This window comes from Lactuca saligna, chromosome 1, assembly GCF_052625555.1.
Source record: "Lactuca saligna cultivar CGN05327 chromosome 1, ASM5262555v1, whole genome shotgun sequence".
NCBI classification, from domain to species: Eukaryota; Viridiplantae; Streptophyta; class Magnoliopsida; order Asterales; family Asteraceae; genus Lactuca; species Lactuca saligna.
The window spans coordinates 188,396,582-188,419,007 of NC_136417.1; the positions used below are offsets into that span (position 1 = coordinate 188,396,582).

The following is a 22,426-nucleotide window of genomic DNA, read 5'->3' on the forward strand; positions in this document are numbered from 1 at the left end:
AACATAGCATCATCCTATATACCGGGATACCGACATTAACCATGTCTCTAACATAGCAAAGCAATAACATAACAAAGTCGGTATCCTTCGGTCCAAGGACTGCTCCTACTGCAAAATCACTAGCATCGGTCCCACAACTCTGGTAGACCTTCCGACACTACCATAGCTTGCCTTCTGACCTCAGCTCTGATTGCCCTCCGACCATAACTCTGATTACCTTCCGACCATATCTCTATCGACCTTCCGGTCCCAAATCATACAACATATACATATCACATAAGTCACATAGCTCATACAAATATATATAAGACCTTCCGGTCACATATCACATAAGTCACATAGCTCATACAAATATATAAGACCTTCCGGTCACATATCACATAAAGTCACATAATTCATTCATACACATAAGACCCTCCGGTCACACCTAGTTACCATGCCTGGTAAAGTATAGTGAGAACACTCACCTGACATTGCTGAAGTCCCGCAGACTCAATCCCACACTGCTGAAGTCCTGCAGACTCAACCCTAGCTGTTGGATGACAGATTCCCGATCTGTCGATATCAAAACATCACCCAATTAATAATTGGATCCCACTACATAACTATTAGTACATTCGTTGGGTAATTACTACTTTACCCCTAGCTTGGCTTATCCAAGCCCAAGGACCAATTCTTAGGCCTAAAGTCAATTAGGAATCAAAGCGCAACACATGGCCTAATTTTCCAAATTGGACCCACTTCTCATATGGGCCTTACCTCAAAGCCGATTAATTATTCTAGTCCAATTGCTTCACTTTGGATGGCCCAATAATAATCCAATCATCAAGTCCCAATAGAAAGGCCCAACAATAAACCCAAGAGAAATTAGGGTTTCATATAAAATGACGATTAGGGTTAAGTTTCCTACTTAACCCATTGAGAACTTAATTCTCTAAGGACTTAACTCATTAAGTCCCATATCGCTTAGCTAAACCTTGCCCATGATTATTATTCATGTTTCAAGTTATTAATAATTCCCGAGTGTGTGTGGGTACCAATTTATTCTCAATTTAGGGTTTTATTGGCATTAGGGTTTTCCAAACCCTAATTAAGGTTTCTAACCCAAATATTATCCCATTTATTATCTTGTTGGACTTTTAGATGAATTAGGGATTTATTGGGCCTATTAAGCCCATTAGGGTTCTCATTAAGCCCATTAGGCTTCATTGAGACCATTAGGGCTTCTTTGGGCCTATTAGGGTTTCTAGCACCCCAAACTAGTCAACACAACCAGGCAAAGCACACCGCCACCCAACACGGCGGCCGGTGGCGGCATCCACCACCTTAAGGTGGTGGTTTTCTCTTTCCTTTCATTATTTCATTTTTTTGTTACATCTTACAATGCTAACACCCCAAATAATCACACACACACACACACTAATGCAAACACATATACATAGCAACTAATGGCAACCGGTGGTGGCGAATGGCGGTAGCTACCATGGCTGGCGACCATGTCGGTATCTTCTCTGTTTTCTGGCCTTCAAATACCATTTACAATTACACACACATGATTCTAATCTGCTCAAGAAGCCCGACCACCCACCTGGTGGCTCATAGCGGCGGAACAACTAAGTCTCGATGGTAGCCACGACCTCATGGTGTGGTGGTGTTCCTTTTTTTGGTTTCCAATCAAACAACTTCAACCCACGCGAGTAGAAAGCACACGATTCCAATCCCAGTCGCATGTCATGCACCCACCTTGGTCACTTGGGTGGCAGTACCAGACAGTCGGAGAAAGGGACGACGAAAGGACGAACTTCTAAACACCTACAACAACGGAATCATGGACTAAAACATAGCACCAATGATCGGCAATGAGGCTGAGAATTCGAGCGACAACAGCGGCCTGAAGAACGTCCACTAGGCCCTCACTATTGTCGACAGTGAAGCATCGGAGGAGCTGAACAGCGTTCCACCATGACGGCTGGAGAATCGGCTGGTAGCGGTGCTTGTTTGGAGACATGAGCGGTCGGAGAAACGCAAACAAGTGGCGATGACGGCTGGGATTGCTCACACATGGCAGATGAGATGCACACGAGAGGTGGTGACGGCTGTTTTCCAACATTCGGGTTAGGGTTAGGAGGTGGCGGGTCTTTATACCCGTTTCATACAACTTCAACCCATAATGACGGATATGTCCCATCCTTATTCATTTTCTTTAAAATTAATCCTTAATTTACCAATTCAACCCCGTATTCTAAAATCCCTTACAAACTAAGCCTCGTAAATTACCGAACAACCCCCAATAGCTTAACTATGACATATTCAACCCCTCCACTTCATTTCTTTTAAAAATAATTCTCGGTGATTACCACAGAGCCCCTGCATATATAATTATTTATTTTAGGCTACCATTCGTTCATTAATTAATTCATTAATTAATTCATTTAACAAATAAATAAACGGGTGTTACAACTCTCCCCCACTTAAATTAGACTTCGTCCTCGAAATCACTCCTTACTATTTCTTATATGCCAAACCACTTCTAGTAACATGATCACCGTCTTGGGCACACCGTATCCTTCCCAGGGTAGCTGTGACCAATCTTCGCAAAACCCTAATATCCTCATATGAATGAATTCCTCGCAACAGGATCACATCTACTTCATCTGAATCTACTATCTCGAGATGGTCTGATTCCCCAACAGACCACTCATACTGAATCATTATCATTGAATCCAATCCGTTCATCCCTCAATAGGCTACTCAACTCCTGATAGCTCGAGGTTCCCACTATCAGTAGGGTCACATACTCCTGTTGATCACTCGTACCTGACCAAGGTTCAGATACTCCTGTTGATCTATGCTAATCACTCGTACCTGACCAAGGTTCAGATACTCCTGTTGTGAGTGATTTTTCACTCCTCAAATCATCTAGCTGTTCCGTCCGTACTCGCAACGTGAAGCACGAATGCTAACACTTCCTAAACGCAGAAACTGCTCGAACACTGATCCGCTTGAATCAGTATGTTGTCACATGCTTGCTTCCCAATATCTACCGAGACCTTCCTGGCCTCAATTCATCCATTAATCGTTTGAAACATTAGGTTCCAACCCGGCTGCGGAGTCAGTAGGACTCCCACCTAGTCGTCTTACACAACTTCTGAATGAAATCCTTCTCTGGAACTAGTTACCACTAGTTGTCACACCATTGTGACTCTAACAATCTCTTGATCCAACCGAGCGGGTCCATATGTCAAACCCTGACATCACCAAATACAAGCTAAAAGTGATTGCTACCTAACAGATGGTAGCCTTATATCACAAGCAATCTTATACAGTCCATTGCTTCCCTGATCCCACAACTGTAGTGGCACTCCTACAGTCGTATCACTGACTCAACCAGATCTAATCCCTTTAGGAAATTCTGAATTCCAATATGTGGATTTCCATATCCTTACTGCTACACCTGAACTGGTTGGTACCACCATTCCTTTCCGCATTCCAACAACACGCTCATGCCACTTACCAGATCGCTAGTGAAGGCTACGGCTACCCCCCGTAGTCTTACAACACTTCCCACACTACCTGATCGCTAGTGAATGCTACGGCTACCCCCGTAGTCTTACAACACTTCCCACACTACCTGATCGCTAGTGAATGCTACGGCTACCCCCGTAGTCTTACAACACTTTCCATGCTATCTGACCACTAGTGAATGTTCCGACTACCCCCATAGTCTTATAACACTTTCCATGCTATCTGACCACTAGTGAATGCTACGGCTACCCCCGTAGTCTTACAACACTTTCCAAACTGGGTCGGACATGCACTCGACCTAACATACCATTGAACTTGAGTCCTAACCGGAATTCTAACCTGGTTCCTAAAACCTGCTATCACATGACCGCACTGTATCAGTACCGTACCCATGCTTGTGATCAAAGCGTCATAGTAACCCATGAAATCATCTACACCCTCTGAAAGGGTGAGAATCGGTGCACTGAACAACCACTGTCTGAGAGTCTTGAAGGCTGCCTGTTGCTCAGGCCCCCAGCAAAAGGCCATCGACTTCTTAGTAAGTAGGGTCAAAGGAACTGCAATCTCGGAGGAGTCCCATACAAATCTCCGGTAATAGCCCGCTAGACCTGGGAAACTCCGAATCTCGGATGGAGACCTCGGAATCTCCCACTGCATTACGACCTCTATCTTGGCCGGATCAACTAGAATACCCTTCTGGTTGACAAGGTGCCCAAGTGATCGCACCCCGCGCAACCAGAACTCACATTTGGAGAACTTTATAAAAACTCTCTCCCCCATTTAGATTCGACTAAGTCTTCACTGCGCATGAGAATTGAAGGATTCCCAATCCTTCTCGCTTTCTATTATCCCACTGATGACAACCTGTGTCTGCCAATGCTAGAGTTTAATCACCGATTAAACCTTGAGATCTCACATCCTCAGAAATCTCGATGAGTACTCTTGAGATCTGATCCAGTATGCCACCTCGGTCCATCTAACATGTTGTCAATTGAAGGTCTCAATCTTCACACTGGCTGACGAATCCTCGTTCTCATTTCCAATCTTGAAGTACCACTGAACTCTAACCGAACACAACCCATGCGAAAATACAGTTCTCCTGAACATGCGATGACCAACCATTTATGCATCTAACACCCGCGACTGACACTACCCTTTACATGTCACCAGCTTTGTCCTAGCAACGATAGTGCCTTGAACTCCAAAGTTCACCCATAGTCAAATTCCGACCATACCTGAACAATGATAAAACCCCTGAACACTGACTTCACTGTAGAACTATTAATCTAAACCTGACCGAGGATCTTCACAAACAATACTCCTGCACAGATCTCGACAAAGATCCGGAATGATACGGTAAACGCGGAACCCGCTCCGCAAGATGCATCCCTCTGTGGGTTCATCAATGACTTTTCAGCTTGCAAGATGGCATATATGATCCTTGATAACCCAAACACTAGCACGAAACCGACCCGAGATCTGACTTATCCCAACTCACTCACAATCCCAAAGTGATACGTATCCCCAACATCCATCTAGTAGCAATAGAAGATGACATACTCGCAACACCTGGAGGAATATTGATCACGTTCTGCTGACATGACCAATCCCGTTACCCTGTAGCAGCCTAAACCCTTGGATTGTCAAACTCCCTTGTGCACTTTCTCGTGCGTGCTACACTAACTTCGGCCTCGCTAGCCTTTCACCCGATGATCAGAAGTCATGGGTCTCTTCCCGGGACCCTCTACTATACGCACCTTACATGCACCTCTCTTCCCAGGGTGCTCCCAAATCGATCCCGCATCTGCAACTCTTGGAAATCATATCCTTCAGGGTTTGACACCCTGTCGCGCTCACTAGCTCGCTTGCCAGTGGCTAAGCTGCAACAACTGGAACGTCCTCTGTCCCCAAACTGGGTCACAAACTCTTCCCTGAAGCTTCTTAGATTCTCCAAGACTCTTACTGATTCGAGTATGGATCCTGTGCTTTCAGTAGTACGGGCCCAATACTACCTTCCACACCTATCCATACTTTCCTCATCAATCCTCCCGAATCCTCCAAGTCACTTCCTCAACTGGTACACCCAAGTCTAACTGAGCCTCACTACTAACCCACTGAATCATATCCTAGGCTTCCCTAGGTTCCCGAACTCACCCAGTCCTCAGCTGCTGAAAGATCCCCAGTAATGTCAACTATCTACCTCATGTATATAGCTATCTCACATTACTAAGAGTCCCCCAAAGCACCAAGAAAGCAGCATTCAGACAATGTTAAATCTAACCATCCTATTCCAATCAAACCTTTCTATCCTCTACTTATGGATCTGTACATGCAATTCGAAGGCTCATACAATTAGGCATAACCTAAACAGACTATCCTATCACTGATTGATCAGTACTAGCATGCAGGTCTACAAGCACATACAGTAAGCATATAAGGCATCCTTCCTAGATCCTTAGTCCTAATCTAACATGCAGTTCTCATAATCATATCATATCATAACATATCACAACATGTATTGGTATCTTGGGAAAACTTAATTGAGCTCGGCTGATTGCACGCATCACACACCTTGTTCTTTTCGAAGTTCTTTTCTCCATCCAAATTCTTTTTAGACTTCGTTTATAAAATAATCTTACTTTTGAAAATTTTCATACCAAGTCCTTAGTTTGAGTTCAGACACACCCAATAGTGTGACCGAATCCCTCAAACCAAGGCTCTGATACCAACTTGTAACATCCCAAAATTCTAGGCCAAAAGTTTCATTTTTAATTAAATTATTGCATAAAAGCGATTAACATAAAAACTTTCATAATAATATCTCATATCAAAAAATAAAGTGTCATTAATCAAACAAAGTATCATAAAACCATATCAGAGTGTAATCCCAAGGATCCAGTGTGCGAAAAACATAGTGTGATGCGCTGCGACCAAGCCGACTCCTTTCTGTTGAAACAATGTACCTGAAAAACATAACACATAACACGGTAAGCACACATGGTTAGTGAGTTTCCCAAAATACCGCATAAATATATTAGCCACTCGAGGCTATAGCTCTGTAAGACCTTTCGGTCAATGTGTCTCAGCGGGACCCTTCGGTCCCACAACTCTGGTAGACCTTCCGACACTACCATGGCTTGCCTTCCGACCTCAGCTCTGATTGCCCTCCGACCATAACTCTGATTACCTTCCGACCATATCTCTATCGACCTTCCGGTCCCAAATCATACAACATATACATATCACATAAGTCACATAGCTCATACAAATATATATAAGACCTTCCGGTCACATATCACATAAGTCACATAGCTCATACAAATATATAAGACCTTCCGGTAACATATCACATAAAGTCTCATAATTCATTCATACACATAAGACCCTCCGGTTACACCTAGTTACCATGCCTGGTAAAGTATAGTGAGAACACTCACCTGACATTGCTGAAGTCCCGCAGACTCAATCCCACACTGCTGAAGTCCTGCAGACTCAACCCTAGCTATTGGATGACAGATATCAAAACATCACCCAATTAATAATTGGACCCCACTACATAACCATAAGTACATTCTTTGGGTAATTACTACTTTACCCCTAGCTTGGCTTATCCAAGCCCAAGGCCCAATGCTTAGGCCCAAAGTCAATTAGGAATCAAAGCCCAACACATGGCCCAATTTTCCAAATTGGGCACACTCCTCATATGGGCCTTACCTCAAAGCCGATTAATTATTCTAGTCCAATTGATTCACTTTGGATGGACCAATAATAATCCAATCATCAAGGCCCAATAGAAAGGCCCAACAATAAACCCAATAGAAATTAGGGTTTCACATAAAATGATGATACTTAACCCATTAAGAACTTAATCCTCTAAGGACTCAACTCATTAAGTCCCATATCGCTTAGCTAAACCTTGCACATGATTATTATTCATGTTTCAAGTTATTAATAATTGCCGAGTATGTGTGTGTCCCAATTTATTCTCAATTAGGGTTTTATTGGCATTAGGGTTTTCCAAATCCTAATTCGGGTTTCTAACCCAAATACTAGCCCATTTATTAGCTTGTTGGACTTTTAGATCAATTAGGGCTTTATTAGGCCTATTAAACCCATTAGGGTTTTCATTAAGCCCTTTAGGCTTCATTGAGCCCATTAGGTCTTCTTTGGGCCCATTAGGGTTTCTAGCACCACAAACTAGTCAACACAACCAAGCAAAGCACACCGCCACCCAACACGGCGGCCGGTGGCGGTAGCCACCACCTTATGGTGGTGGTTTTCTCTTTCCTTTCATTATTTCATTTTTTTGTTACATCTTACAATGCTAAAACCGCAAATAATCACACACCCACACACACACTAATACAAACACATATACATAGCAACTAATGGCAGCCGGTGGTGGCGAATGGCGACAGCCACCACGGATGGCGGCCATGGTGGGTATCTTTTATGTTTTCTAGACTTCAAATACCATTTAAAATTACACACACATGATTCTAATCTGCTCACGAGGTTCAGCCACCCACCTGGTGGCTCATGGCGGCGGAACAACTAAGTCTCGATGGCAGCCACGACCTGACGGTGGTGGCGGTGTTCCCTTTTTGGTTCCCAATCAAACAACTTCAACCCATGCGAGTAGAAAGCACATGATTCCAATCCCAGTCGCAAGTCACACACCCACCTTGGTCACTTGGGTGGCAGTACCAGACAGTCGGAGAAAGGGACGATGAAAGGACGACCTTCTGAACAGCTACGACAACAGAATCATGGACTATAACATAACACCAACGATCGGGGTTGAGGCTGAGACTTCGAGCGACAACAGCGGCCTGAAGAACGTCCACTAGGCCCTCACCATCGTCGACAACGAAGCATCGGAGGAGCTGAACTGTAACACCGTAAATTTCAAAACAAAATTTTAAAATTTTTATAAAACATTATTCATTTAGTATTTAGAAAACAACCACATTTTGTTATCCAATTCAAGTAAATACAAAATCCCAAGATCTCAAATGTATAAACTCCGTGCGTGTGCATGGGTCAAGCCGGCGCCTTCCCGCGGTCGTCACTAGTACCTGAAACAATAACATCAAACACTGTAAGCACAAAGCTTAGTGAATTCCCCAAAATACCACATATAACACATATTAGCCACTCGAGGCTATAACTCTGTGGGTTCGTGCACCCAAACTCTGTGAACCCTCAGGTTCAAACTCTGTAAACATCCACAACATAAATCACATAGAAATAATGCAGTACAACACATAACATACATAGCATACAAATACTCTATCACATAACTCTGGTTACCTACTCAATAAGGGTGTCAATTTATGACACGACACGACAAAAATACACGAAACGAAACGAAATTAGGACGAAATCAAAATTCGAATTCGTTTCAAGATTAAAAAACACGATGTCGTGTCGTGTCGTGTTCATGTTCATAAATCGACACGAAATTGACACGATTAAGCATGTGGTTGTCGGGTTTTTCGTGTTTGTCGTTTTTTTCGTGTTATATATCTTTGAGTATAAATGAAATACACTAATAGTTATGTAATATTATCTTTGTCGTGTCGTGTCGTGTTGTCGTTTTTTAATTGGTTCGTTTTCGTGTTAATGAAAAAAAAACACGACATCGTGTCGTGTCGTGTTCGTGTTATACAAAACTTTGTCGTGTCGTGTCGTGTCAGAAAAAAACACGACACGACTGCCCGATTTGACAGCCCTACTACCCAAGGTAAAGTATAGTGAGAAGACTCACCTTGCGTGTCTCGGTAAGTCGTGAATCCTAAAATCACTAGTGCTCGATCTCCCGAGCTATAGTCCTCCTAAATCACAATACATCTCTAATTAACACTTTCCGAACTAAGGTTGACTACTCTTTAACAAGTCAACTTAGGTCAACGCTGGTCAACGGTCAACGGTCAACTTTGATCAGACTCGGCAAGTGCACTATAGCGACTCGGCGAGTCTGAGCGTATACACTGACTTCCCTGAAATCCTCCATTGACACGTCGAGTATTCTCCCAACTTGACGAGTTCCACCTGGCATGAGTTGTGGGGCCACAACGACTTAACTCACCGAGTCTCAAGAACAACTCGACGAGTCCAGCTTGACTCAGTCCACCTATCCACTCTGACTTCCCCCCTGACTCACTGAGTCAACCCTCCCCAACTCAGCAAGACCACTCGTTGTGTGGTCGGGCAATATTTATACTACTCGCCGAGTCTGTTCTTTGGACTCGGTGAGTCCGTACCATGCAATGACTCAAACTTGCTCATAAGGTCAGATCCAGTCCATTAACCCATAGATCCAATCCTTCCAAGCTTATTTAGCACGTAAAGTCACTATCTTGATGCACATACAATCTCTATATGACCATTTATGATGTTTTTGTCTCAAATATTACAACTCAAGGTCATAAACTCCATTGCTATACATAAAGCTTGATGAGTGAGGCTCTCTGGACCTCTATGGATCCAGATCCAGAGCCTCAACACAAGAAGGGAACTATTTGGCATCAAATCAACCCAAAAATGTCCATAAGAAACCCTAAATCCCATTATACTTCACAAAACAGAAAGTAAGCTGAAATCATACCTCTAGATTGATGATCTAAGCTTCAAATCCACATAATAGCAACCTCCTTTGCTTCCTCTTGCCTAGAATCTCCTCCTTCTTGCTAAATGTCACACACAAGGTCAAGAAATGCTTCCTTTCTCTCTCAAAACGTTCAAGCACTCAAGGATTTCTCTCTAAGGGTTGGGTGAGCACAAATGACGACCATAAGGCCTTTTAAATAGGTCTCAAACCCCGGAAATTAGGGTTTCACCACACAACGTGGACTCGCCGAGTCCACCCTTGGACTCGTCGAGTCTGGACGTGAACCCGTGCCCAAATCCGCGATCCTACTCGGCGAGTTTGAGCTCCAACTCGCCGAGTCCACTCACAATTTTCATAAATAAATCCAAAATAAATACCTGGAAATTCCGGGCTGTTACAATTCCCCCCCCCCCCCCACTAGTACTAGACTTCGCCCTCGAAGTCTCACTCTGCAAATAACTCCGAATGCTGCTCTCGCATCTCACGCCTCGGTTCCCACGTCATCTCGGACCCCTTCCGATGCTGCCACTGAACCATGACCAAAGGTACCTCCTTGTTCCTCAGAACTTTGATTTTCTGATCTCTGATGGATACTGGTCTCTCAGCATAATTCAGGCTCGCATCCACCTGAATATCATCTAATGGAACCACTGCCGACTCATCGGCTATACACTTCCGCAATTGCGACACATGGAAAGTGTCGTGAATCTGTCCCAACTCTGCTGGCAAATCCAAGCGATAGGCTATCCTGCCTACCCTCGCGACTACCCGAAATGGTCCGATATATCGGGGCCCCAACTTGCCCCTCTTCCTGAATCGGATCACTCCCTTCCAAGGAGAGACCTTCAAGAGCACAAAATCACCGACCTGGAACTCAAGTTCGGACCGGCATCTGTTGCATAACTCTTCTGTCGACTCTGAGCAGTCAGTAACCTATGTATGACCTGCTGGATTTGCTCTATCGTCTGAAGCACTATCTCCGTATTGCCCATAACACGCTGCCCGACTTCTCCCCAACAAATGGGGGTCCGACACTTCCTCCCGTACAACAGCTCAAAGGGTGGCATACCGATGCTCGAATGATGGCTGTTGTTGTAAGAAAACTCATCCAACGGCAAATATGTATCCCAACTTCCCCCGAAAGCCAATACACATGCTCGGAGCATGTCCTCGAGGGTCTGAATCGTCCGCTCACTCTGTCCGTCTGTCTGGGGGTGATATGCGGTACTAAAATGCAACCTAGTACCCAACTCCTCATGGAACTTTTTCCAGAACCTGGAAGTGAAACGCACGTCCCAGTCGGAGACAATCGAGATCGGCACCCCATGCCGAGATACCACTTCCCTCACATAAATCTCTGCTAACTTCTCTGCGGAAGAACTCTCACTGATGGCAAGGAAGTGAGCGCTCTTCGTCAACCTGTCCATAATCACCCAAATTGCATCATCTCCCCGAGCAGTCCTTGGCAATTTGGTGATAAAATCCATGGTGATCTGTTCCCATTTCCATTCGGGAACCTCCAATGGCTGCAACTTATCATGCTGCCTCTGATGTTTGGCCTTAACCTTACGGCAGGTTAAGCACCTCTCAATGAACCACGCAACATCTCTCTTCATACAGGGCCACCAATACTCCTTCCTCAAATCCAAATACATCTTAGTGGCCCTGGGATGGATCGAGAATTTCGACCGATGAGCCTCTTCCATCAAAATGGCATGCGTACCTCCCACGAACGGTACCCAAATACGCCCCTGAAAAGTCATAAGCCCCCGACCATCGGTAATGAACTCCGATACCAATCCAACAACTCGGTCTCTCTTCTGGTTTTCCGACCTCACTGCCTCAACTTGTGCTCCTCGAATGGTGTCCAACACCGGAGTCATCACGGTCAAACGCAAACATACACCTCGCAACGGGGCACTCTCTGCCCGACGACTCAGGGAGTCGGCTACCACATTAGCCTTGCCCGGATGGTACAGGATCTCACAATCATAATCCTTAACCACATCCAACCACCTCCTCTGCCGCATATTTAGGTTGGGCTGATCCATCAAATACTTCAGACTCTTATGGTCCGTGTATATCGTACACCGAACCCCATACAAATAATGGCGCCAAATCTTGAGGGTGAACACCACTGCCCCCAACTCTAGGTCATGGGTGGGATACCTCGACTCATGAGGCTTCAACTGCCTCGATGCATACGCTATCACATGCCCTCTCTGCATCAGTACCGCTCCCAACCCCAAAATCGATGCATCGCAGTATACAACAAAGTCCTCCATTCCCTCCGGGAGGGCTAACACCGGGCCCTCGCATAACCTTTGGCGAAGCGTCTCAAAGGAAGCCTGTTGCTCGGGGCCCCATGAAAAAGCAACACCCTTCCGGGTCAACCTAGTGAGTGGCACTGCGATCTTAGAGAAATCCCTGATAAATCTCCGATAATAACCGGCCAACCCTAGAAAACTCCTGATCTCGGAGGGTGACCTCGACACCTCCCAACTCATCACTGCCTCCACTTTGGCCGGATCGACCAATATCCCATCTTGGTTAACAAGATGTCCTAGGAACTGGACCTCTCGCAACCAGAAATCACACTTGGAGAATTTGGCATCAAGCCTCTCCGATCTCAGAACTCCGAGGATCTCCCTCAAATGCTCCTCATGCTGCTCCCTAGATCTCGAATATACCAAAATGTCATCAATAAATACGATCACCGACCGATCCAACATCGGCCTGCATACCCGGTTCATGAGATCCATGAACATTGCCGGAGCATTGGTGAGCCCGAAAGGCATCACCACAAACTTATAATGCCCATAACGCGTCCTAAACGCTGTCTTCTGGACGTCCTCATCTCGTACCCTCACCTGATGGTATCCAGACCTCAAATCGATCTTGGAGAACCAAGATGCTCCCTGCAACTGGTCGAACAAATTGTCGATCCTCGGTAATGGGTAACGGTTCTTGACCGTCAGCTTATTCAACTCCCGGTAATCAATGCACATCCGGTGTGAACCATCCTTCTTCTTTACAAACAGAATGGGCGCTCCCCACGGAGAGCTACTCGGCCGAATAAACCCTTTTCCCCAGTAGCTCCTGAAGCTGCGAGGATAGCTCTTGCATCTCTGGAGGTGCAAGACGATAAGGCACCTTAGCGATAGGTGCGGCCCAGGGGACCAAATCAATACCGAACTCTACTTGCCTCACGGGAGGCACCCCTGGCAACTCCTTTGGAAAGACATCCGGGAACTCACGCACTATAGGAACCTCCTCCACCGACCTTGGCCTCCTGGAATCAACCCGCGTATTTGACACGTACGCCACAAAACCCTTACAACCCTGCTGTAAACACTTCCTCACCCTAGCGGCCGAACAAAATGCTGATCCAGAACGGGTACCCTCACCGTACACAGTAAGAACTCCCCCACTAGGGTCTCGTATGGTCACTAGCTGCCGCTCGCAGTCGATAACCGCACCGAACTTGCTCAACCAGTCCATGCCCACGATGACACAAACACCCCCCATGGCAATAGGAACCAAATCAATCGGGAACTCAACACCGAAAATCTCAAGTACGCACCCACAGATCACCTCCGTGGCATATATCGCCTTCTCTTCGGCTATAGAAACTCTCAGAGGCCGACTCAGCGCCTCGCGACTAATATTGATGTGCTAACTAAAAGCCAAAGATACAAAGGACTGACTCGTACCCGAGTCAAATAATACCAAGGCAGGTACAGAATTCATAAGAAAAGTACCTACGCATCACATAATATAAGCATAATATTTCAACATTACAATAAATACACGAAAGAATACATACCAGCCACGACATCGGGTGCTGTGCGGACCTCCTCTGCGGTCAACTGAAATGCTCTCCCACGTGCCCTCGGCGCCTCAGCCTTCACTGGCCCACTCCCGGTAGCTCTGATAGCGGCAGGGGCAGATCCCTGAGGTGCTCCCTGAGCTGATCCCCGCAACTGCGGACACTCCACCTTCCGGTGTCCGGTTTGGTTACAGTGAAAACATACTGCAAACTCCTTGGGGCAGTCGTTGGCCATATGCCCCTCCTTGCCACATTTGTAGCAAGATCCCGCTCTACACACTCTACCATGACCCTTGATGCACTTTCCACAAGTTCAACCCTTCTACCTCCCTGATTTGGGATCAGCGGGCTTTGCCCGCTTGGCTGCCGGCTGGAATTGTGCCGGTCGCCGATCCCTCCCATGAGACTCAGCCTCCTCCATAGCCTGGGTCTCCAACTCGATCTCCCTCTTCCGGGCATTTTCCTGAAGCTCAGCAAATGTCCGGTATGAGGAGTTCGCCACGAACTCCCGAATGTCCCGTCTCAAAATACTTAAATATCGACTCATACGTGCCTGCTCAGTGGACACGTGCTCAGGGCAGAACATCGCCCTCTCGTGAAACATCCTGGTGATCACCGTAACAGACTCAGTGCCCTGCTTGAGGGTCAGAAACTCCTGGGCCAAACGCTCCCTCTCCACCTGGGGAACGTACTCATCTCGGAACATGGCAGTGAACCTCTCCCAGGTCACTACCGCAAGCTCAGTAGGCAAAAAGTGTGCTGTGACAAACTTCCACCAGTCCTTCGCTCCCAAGCGAAGCTGGTTCAGCGCGAACAATACTCTCAAATGCTTAGGAGATGAGCAAGTGAAGAAACACCCCTCTATGTTAGAAATCCATCTCATGGCCGCCACCAGGTCCTAAGTCCCATCAAACTCCATTGGTTTCGTGTTGCTGAACTCCCGAAACAGCAACACGTCACCACCCTGCGACCTAGCAGCAGCAACAGCTGCAGTGGCCGCCGCCACCGTAGCCTCGGAAAGAGCGGCATAACGCTCGTCGAAGGTCTCAATCTGCACGGTTTTAATAGACCCAAACATCTCTGGGATCTCTGCCCTGATGACCGCAGCCACCTCCTCATGAATGATCTGTCGGATCTCCTCATCACTAGCCCCGACACCCTCCGACATATGACGTGTCCTCACCATGATCAACCTTTGAAATACAACATACGATAAATTAGAATCCGCTCGAGCATACTCTCACTCGACAACCCATCCCTCCTTGATTCTTGGTATTCCGAAGATTCTTACTTGGACCTTGCACCGCCCCGGTGCTTTCATTAGTACGGGCCCAATACACACTGTCTCAGTACACACTCCAAATCCTCCTCTTTGGATCCCAAATTCCAGGTACTCTATCACTCTCTAACAGATCTCTCATAAGCTCCTCGCTACTACCTATTCGCTCTTAAGCATCTCATAGCAGCTCACATCTCCCTAGGCTAAGGCATCACAAATCAGGGCACTCTAGTCCTAATAAGAATACCTAGCTGATACGTGCATAATTAGTTAATTATTTAGTACACACTCTTAATCATTTTTAATTAATTATGTGAATAATGTGGACAAAAGGTACTTAAAATGGTTTGAATTTTGTTTTCAGTCCAGAAGACATGCTTGGGAGTAAAAGGGAGCAAGGGAAAGCACTTGAAGACCAAAGAATAAAAATAAGGGCAAAAGACCATCTACTCGGCGAGTACATGACTCTACTCGGCGAGTACATGAGGATATTCCAGAAGATAGCTACGATTCCTGATTCAAGACAGATAACTATGCACCTACTCGGCGAGTTGGTCCTGCTACTCGCCGAGTACATCCTGTTTTGAGATATCTATAAAAAACGAGTCTTTATCCAATGGGGCAACATTCCTGGCAATTTTTGAAGGTCAAGCTGCGATTAAGAGCCCTAGAAGATGCTGAGGAACCCTAAGCTTCAATCTTTTGAAGAATTCAAGCAACTAGGTTAATCCTACCACTTAGATTTAGGAATTGAATATGTTTGATCTAGTTAAACTTGTTTTTGTGTTTGTTTCTACTGCAACTATGAACTAAATACGTTTTTGTTTCTGTTTGGGGAATACCAAAGAACTCCTATGGTTTAATTATTAGTTTTTGTTTGATTGTTTATTAGTGATCTATTAAATTAAGTTTGTTAAAGAACCTTATGCATTAATCACTACTATTTTCTGTTAATTGGAAGACAATTAGGCTGCATGAACATCTCTTAGTTGTTAACCTCATATGTCTATGTGAACACTAAACCATATGCTTAGGAGTAATGATTATAGAACTAAGATTAATAAGACAATAGGAAGATTAATGTGTGAGCTTGTTTGAGAAACCATCAAACAAGAGGTTAATTGAGTTAGTAACTTAATTGACCACTACAAATCTTATTTAATCCAAATCATTAATCTAGGGAATTAATTAGTTTAAACACTTGATCACCGCTTAAATTAGTTAATTGTCTAAGGGTTAGGAGTAATGAACATGAACCTAACCACTATAATTGGTAGCCAATAACAATTAATCTATCATAAATACAAATAACCATAGGAGTGAATTGGTTGAACCTAAATAGAAACATCTTTATCAAATTTGGTGAATTAGTTGTTTGCTTTAGTTATTTAGTTAATTTAGTGTGTCTAAGTTTCTAGTCTTGCAAAACTAGAAGAAACCCCTTTTACTTTTATTAATTGTTTTAGTTAAAATTAGTTATTAGTTTAATTTTCCGTTCCATGAGTTCGACACCTTACTTACTAATCTAAACCACTAAAAGACAGGTTCACTGCCTTTGTGTGCTAAATTTATTAATAAAAAGTAGGGATAAAACAAGTGCATTTTACACACATCAAGTTTTTGGTGCCGTTGCCGGGGAACGGTTCTAAATAATTAATCTAATTCCTAATTTTTTCTATCCTTTGTGTGAGTTTACTTGCATAGAGTTCATTTATTGCAATTTAGTATTTAGTAATTAGGTTTTAGCATCTGTTTTAGTTTTAATATTAAGTTTAGAATTTTTCAAAATTTCACTGATACTCACCGAGTGTAGTCGCACCTACTCGGCGAGTACCAGTTTATTTAGCAGTTAATTTTTTATTTTTTTTAGTACATTTGTTTGTTCTTTTTACGATTTTATTCTATTTATTTAAGGGCTTTCATGACCAGAGGATCAAACACCCCATTGGTACCCCCGTTTGAAGATCCCGATTCCGCATTGAAAAGGAACAAAGAAAAGGACGTGGAGAGTTCAAGTACACCAAAGAAGTCGCCTTTGTCCAATTTGAAGACTGTTTTTGGGAAAAAGAAGAGCAGTAAATCAGGAGCATCCAGTGCCTCTTTTATAATCGAAGATCCAATTCAAGAAGATATCAAGTATGAGACCGAGGAAGAAGAGGAGCCTACATACGAGCACGAAACCGAGTCCGAGGAAGAGTTAGCTTTCACAATGGCTAACATTGATGAAATCCCCATGGGAGAATGGAAGAAGAGGATGCGTGACGACAACGGCCTGGGACTTGTGCAACCCGCAATTCCCGCGACTGCTACCTTCGAGCTAAAGGGTCAAATCCTAGCTTCACTCAAAGAAATACCTTTTTATGGAAAAGATCATGAGGATGCCTACAAGCATTTGGATGAAGTCAATGATGTAGCTGATTACTTCAATATTCCAAATGTAACCCGCGAGACTCAACTACTTCGTATGCTTCCGGTGACATTCAAGGGTGCTGCCAAAGACTGGCTCAAGTCACTTCCCCCCGGATCAGTCACTACTTGGGCCAAGATGAAGGAAGAATTCATTAATCACTTTTGCCCACCTTCTAAGATAGCCAAGTTGGAGAAAGCCATTGCAAACTATGAAAAACAAGATGGAGAGTTACTATATGAAGCATGGGAGAGGTACAAGAGTTTACTAAGAAATTGCCCACACCATGATCTAAACAGCCAGCAAGAAGTCTCCATCTTCTATGATGGAGTCAATGTCACAACCAGGTAGTTACTAGAATCGCAAGACCCACTTACAAAGAAGCCGCCCCCGGTGATTAAAGAATTGATTGAAGAATTCTCTAAACACTCTAGAGAATACCATAACCCTAGACATGATGTCACTAGGGGAGCTGCTTATGCTGCTACTGAAGACTTATCCGCGGTCATGGCTATGCTAAAAACCATGGATAGGAGAATGGATAAAATGGATCAAACGATCCATGCTATTCGGGTGGGTTGTGAAAACTGCAATGGGCCTCACCTCACTAGAGACTGCGATTTAGATGAGAATGGCAACAAGAAGGCGCAAGCGTGTTACTCAAGTGGAGACCGATATGATGAAGATTGACGCAAACAAAAGAAAGAGTGGCTCCCTTATGATGAGTACAAGAAAGCCAAGGAGGAGAAGTATAGACAAAAAGGGAGAGGGTTCTACCAAAAGGAGGATCCGGTGCAAGAAAGGAAGCCGAGCTTGGAAGATATGCTCACTAAATTTGTAGCTGCTTCAGAAAAAAGGCATAGTGATCATGATGCTGCAATTCAAGAAACAAGAACCATGCTCAGGAACCAGCAAGCATCTATCCACAATATAGAAACACAACTTTGGCAACTTGCTCAACAACTTAACCAAAGGTCACCGGGCGAACTTCCTAGCAAAACCGAAAATAACCGACGAGGCGCGCACATAAACATTGTAACAACAAGAAGTGGGAAGATAATCACCCCCTGACACCTATTTGGACTGAAGCACCCAAGGATTTACAGAAGGATGAGGCAGAAAAGCAAGCAGAAAACCAAAATTTACAATCTGAAAGTCCTACTCGCCGAGTACCTCATATGGACTCGGCGAGTACACCATCAAAAACCAATGAGCAGGTTCCTGAAAAGCCTTACCAGCCTCCAATGCCATACCCATCCCGAGCTAAGAAGGAGAAGCAGGAAGAAGAGTATCAGAAGTTTCTAGACCACATCAAGACTCTTCAAATCAACATACCCTTCATTGAAGCCGTCATGCAAATGCCCAAATATGTAAAGTTCCTTAAGGAACTTCTCACCAATAGAAGAAAGATGGAAGAAGTGAAGAAGGTAGTACTCAATGAATAGTGCTCTGCTGCGATGCTAAATAAGCTACCAAAGAAGAAGGGTGATCCGGGGAACTTGACTTTACCTTGCCAATTTGGCAACTTGGCTGCTATTCATGCCTTAGTTGATTCTGGAGCAAGTGTGAACCTAATTCCATACTCATTCTTTAAGAAGCTGGACTTCCCAGAGCCAAGGCCAATTCGCATGGCAATACACTTAGCAAACAAGACAGTCACCTTCCCAAGAGGTATATGCGAAGACTTACTAGTGAAAGTGGATAAATTTGTCTTTCCTGCTGATTTCATCATTCTAGACATGGAGGCGGATCCACAAGTTCCAATCATCCTTGGAAGGCCCTTCCTCAACACGGCCAGCGCTATAGTAGACATGAGAGACTCAAAGCTCACCTTGCGGGTCGGAGAAGATTCAGTTACATTCGGGGTGGACCAAGCTATGAAGTATTCTAGGAGCAGTTTCGACACGACATTCTCAATAGATATGCTTGACGAATTATTGGAGGAAGACATAACTGAAGATTCCAACAAGTTTACAACCTTTGATGAAGCATTTGATCCAGAAAAAGATTTAATGGAAATTGAAAGACTGTTGGAAGAAGCAGAGTATGAAGAGTTAATGAAGCAATCTCACAGTCCTACTCGCCGAGTAGGACCGATCTACTCGCCGAGTACCTCTGAAGAAAAGTCAGAATTCGTGAATGCAGCCACCAACTCGCCGAGTACCTTACCTGCACTCAGCGAGTCCATCACTCAGAACATGGAACAGAGCTCAAAACTTTACTAGACCATTTGGAGTATGCTTTTCTGGAAGAAGGCAATCAAAAGCCAGTAATCATAGCCTCTGATCTGTCCAAGTCTGAAAAGGAAGAGCTCGTGCAAGTGTTGAAGAAGTGGAAACGGGCCATAGCATGGAGCATCACCGACATCAAGGGAATAAGCCCATCCTATTGCTCTCACAAGATCAATCTGGAAGAAGGAGCAAGGCCGGTTGTACAACACCAAAGAAGGTTGAACCCGAACATGCAAGAAGTAGTCAAGAAGGAAGTGGTCAAACTCTTAGATGCAAGAATCATTTACTCCATTTCCGATAGTCCATGGGTGAGTCCGGTCCAAGTGGTGCCCAAGAAAGGAGGGATGACGGTCATAACCAACGAAAAGAACAAGCTAATCCCGACACAAACGGTAACCGGTTGGAGAGTGTGCATCGATTATCGAAAGCTAAATGATGCCACTCGTAAAGACCATTTTCCCTTACCTTTTATTGATCAAATGTTAGAAAGACTATCGGGTCATAGCTATTATTGCTTTCTAGATGGATTCTCGGGTTATTTTCAAATACCCATAGACCCAATGGACCAAGAAAAGACCACATTCACTTGCCCAAGTGGGACTTTTGCCTATAGACGCATGCCTTTTGGGCTATGCAATGCACCCGCGACTTTTCAAAGGTGTATGACAGCTATATTCCACGATATGGTGGAAAAATTCATGGAAGTTTTTGATGGGTTTTAGCCATAAGAACTTTCCTATGTGCACGTGCAAAACCCTAATGCTCGGATCTAGGCTTTCTAATTAAACATGCTTTGAATCCAAGACTTCTAATGGCTAATTAGGTTAAATAACAACATTGAAATAGATCTAGAATCATACCTTTGGATTCCTTGTTGATCTCGTTGTCTTGGAGCTTCTAGAGTCACAAATGTCACTCCTCTAATGGCTTACAAACACCAATAGCAAGCAAGATGATTTAGGAGAGAGGAGAGGGGAGGAATTCGGCCAGAGTATCTCTACTTTAGATGGTGTGTCGAATTCCCTCACCCCTAGGGTCTATTTATACTTGTAGACTCCTTAAGGATTACAACTTTAACCCTAATTGGATAACTTAGACTTTAAGTTGATCCATATCCTTTCCTTGATAACCCTATGGACGATTTTTGGCTTATCCAAGCCCTAGAAATCGTCCATCCTATCATGGATAAGGATTTATAGTCTAAAGTGAAACTATCAAACAATTGACAGTTTATACCCTCTTATTCAATTAATCTCTTTAAGTCACCAAATTAATTCCAATTAATCTATGACTTATATTAATCAAATAACCATATATTATTCCTTATAATATTTACTCTCTCTTAACAAATCATCCTTCAAGTTGCTATGGTGAAGGTAACCTAAAAGGACCATGCACAACCGGATCAAATACTTGCCTAATATAGTTGCAGCCTTAGACACTATTCCAACAGTCTCCCACTTGGATAAGTCTAGTAACTATACAAGTACAATTCGGTTTGCAATCGTAGCTCTCAAAGACGCTATCAAACTCTGATCTAATCAATCTTGTCCTTTAGATAAGGGATCGTACAGTCCTCTGTTATATATCATGCTGACAATCCTATGGAATGGTTAGTCTAGCATTTGATTTCTCGATCTCCGATTTATTCGACATAGAACTTAATCAAACACATCAATTCAGTTCTGACCGGGCCCGGCACATAAGTCAAATCAAATCATCGAGTGGCCAAGATATCTCTTCTACCCTCTTAGGATAAAATTTACAGATAAACTTCGACTTATATGCATTTACTTATTCATTAACCAACTATACACAACAATGCGTTTTATAACACCAAGTTACTGATGCGTTTTCGCATTATCAATGTACAATCAATTAACAAATAATAAACCATATATCTAGGTTTTAAGACTATATGATATTATCGTCTTGCGATCACCTTTTATATCATATTCCATAAAGTGATTCCAACAAGCACGGGTTTGTTCCAATGCTCAAAACCAGTTCATAGGCACTCATGAACGTTGCAGCAACCCTTGCTATGTCTAACACCATTTAGACAATCTACACACCAATTCACGACAATCTTCATTCATATCTACTTCCAACATATGAACGATTGTGGACAATTTGAATAATTCGATTATTCTTAATAAACTCAATTATTCTGGAAGTCAAAACATGCAAAGTGAAACAATAGTTAAACAATTAACATATGACAGTAACTTTACTTATAAATAAAACTCCTTTATTTAATCATCAAATGTTAATTACATTTATCTATTATACGTTTCTAAATACTATCTAATCTATACTAATATCATCCTTCAACCCAATACTCCTAGCATGCTGCAAGTGCTTAACCCTACTCAGTCCCTTCGTAAGCGGATTTGCTGGGTTATCTTCTGATGATATCCTCTTAACTATGAGTTGTCCTTCTTCTACACGATGTCTAATGAAGTGATATTTTCTGTCGATATGTCGAGATCTACCATGATCCCTCGGTTCCTTGGTCAAGGCAACCGCACCTTCGTTATCA

General features: G+C 43.8%; 1 non-coding gene across 1 annotated transcript; it reads right to left on the reverse strand.

Annotated features, from left to right (window-relative positions):
- Positions 1 to 17,839: 17,839 nt before the first annotated feature.
- LOC145028035 (small nucleolar RNA R71) lies at positions 17,840 to 17,946 on the reverse strand. Its single transcript, XR_013675792.1, has one exon. It is a non-coding gene; the product is annotated as a small nucleolar RNA R71 (small nucleolar RNA).
- Positions 17,947 to 22,426: the final 4,480 nt, after the last annotated feature.